Source organism: Oryx dammah, unplaced genomic scaffold (genome assembly GCF_014754425.2).
Source record: "Oryx dammah isolate SB20612 unplaced genomic scaffold, SCBI_Odam_1.1 HiC_scaffold_2, whole genome shotgun sequence".
Lineage (NCBI taxonomy): Eukaryota > Metazoa > Chordata > Mammalia > Artiodactyla > Bovidae > Oryx > Oryx dammah.
In genome coordinates this window covers 29,859,509-29,861,701 of record NW_024070186.1, presented here as the reverse complement: position 1 = coordinate 29,861,701, position 2,193 = coordinate 29,859,509, and the positions used below count along the sequence as shown (strand labels likewise).

At 45.0% G+C, this 2,193-nt stretch overlaps 1 pseudogene; it reads left to right on the top strand.

The window, feature by feature from the left end:
- Window positions 1-564: 564 nt before the first annotated feature.
- On the top strand, window positions 565-1,089 carry LOC120858045 (annotated as a pseudogene).
- Window positions 1,090-2,193: the final 1,104 nt, after the last annotated feature.

The window sequence follows — 2,193 nt, the reverse complement described above, 5'->3', positions numbered from 1 at the left end:
TACATTATCGTCTTCTTTTTTCTTTTTTTTTTAATGTTTTGGCTTTTGTGGCCAGGAGGCATGTGGGATCTTACTTTCCCAACAAGGATCGAACCTGAGTCCCCAGCATTGGAAGGCCAAGTCTTAAACATGGGACTGCCGGGGAAGTTCCTTACTATCATTTTAGACTAATACAACAATGGGTCTGAAAAGAAAACTGGAAAGTTGAACAATCATGCACTTGTCTCATCTCCTACTCTGTACTCAAGAAATTTCTATATTTGTCTGGGTATATTTGTCCATTCACCCTGAACACTGGAAGCATGCTCTATCCAGTTGGCAAGACCCAGAGCAGGACCCAGCTGATTTTCAAGGTCTTCTGAGGCCAAGAACTTTGTCACTTGCCTGCTTGGTACACATTTGAGTTTGTACCTCCAGCGGTCATCAAAGAAGGATAGGACTTTTCCGCCCCCTCTGCCGCTGCCCCCCATCTCACTCTAGTGTTTCTCCAGCAGCACTGCACTAGCTCTGAGCTCCGTGCTCCTACTAAGCTAGCACCACCAAGGCGTCCCTCTAGTAGCTTCCATGACAATCTACCGGGACCTCATCAGCCATGATGAGATGTTTTCCAGACATCTGCAAGATCTAGGAAGTCGCAGACAGGTTATGTCTGGAGGTGTGGGGAAGATGGTCAGGAGGACGGAGGGTAACATTGATGACTGGCTCATTGGCAGAAATGCCTCCGCTGAAGGCCCAGAGGGCAAAGGAACCGAAAGTACAGTAAATAATCATTGGTGTCTATGATTGTCATGAACCATCACTTCTAGGAAACCAGCTTCACAAAAGGAGCCTACAAGAAGGCCATCAAAGATTACATGAAGTCAATCAAAGGGAAATTTGAAGAACAGAGACTAGAAGGAGTAAAACCTTTTATGACAAGGACTGCAGAAAAAAGCAAGCACATCCTTGCTGATTTCAAACACTATCAGTTCTTTATTGGTGAAAATGATCCAGATGGCAGGGTTGCTCTGATGGACTACCCTGAGGATGATGTGACACCATAGATGATTTTCTTTAAGGATGGCTTAGAAATGCAAAATGTTAGCAAATTTGACACTGACTTGGGATCTCTCACCCAGATCATAACTGTCTGACTGCTGCTTTTCATCCACACAACACCAGGACTTAGACAAAGGAGACTGATGTCATCTTAAGTTCTTCATTTGTTTTGAAAGTTGATTTGTTTGGAGTGGAGGCATTGTTTTTGAGGGGAAAAAATCATATCATGTAGGTTATTTAAAAATAAAATGGATTTAAACTAAAAAAAAATAGAAAGAAAGAAAAAGGATGGGACTGGAGACCCAGCAGGCTTAAAAAAAAAAAAAAAGAAAGAAAGAAAAAGGATGGGACTGGAGACCCAGCAGGCTCTACTCATGGCAGGTTAAAGATTGACGTGTCATCTGCTAGGAGCTGTGGGAGAATAATGCAGTGGGGCTTCAGTACATGATACCCTTGAGTTCTTCCAAACCCTAAGAAAGGAGAAAAGGAGACTTGGGTAGCAGTAGAAAGGAGCTGTGGAGAAGAGCTGGCAACCCACTCCAGTATTCTTGCCTGGAGAATCCCCATGGACAGAGGAGCCTGGTGGGCTAGAGTCTGTGGGATCACAAAGAGTTGGGCATGACTGGAGCGACTGAGCGCACAGGCACAGAAAGGATCTGGCTATAGAACTGGCCCAAAGCTTCCTCTGGAGCAAAGCTCGGTGGTAGAGAGATTCAATAACAAAGGAACTCTTCTGAAAAATGTCTATCTTCTGGCAAAACACGGGAACTAATAGTGCCCTGTATTAAGCCAGTCTCTTCGTATGAACCCACACACGTTGATATGATTGTCGCTTATCGTTGCTTTTGTAGTTGTAGTTATTCTGCATCTCTCAGCACAGGATGGTTTAAAAAGTCCTGCAGGTCAGACAGCTAGTAAATAGGATACCGTGGGGCAGGAACTGATGCAGCTCTGGCCACAGTTCACGTTCCCAGTCACACCACTCCAGGGCCATCCGAGGAAGATACATCTCCCACTGGGCAGTTTTCTCAGTGGTGAAAGTTTGGGAGACCCTGGTTCTGAAAGGCAGTCAGTCACTCCTGATGGTGAGAATAACTTCTGAGCAGCTCTGCATGGTGTTTTGGAGGTGAAAAAGCTGTGTGGGCATTTAATCCC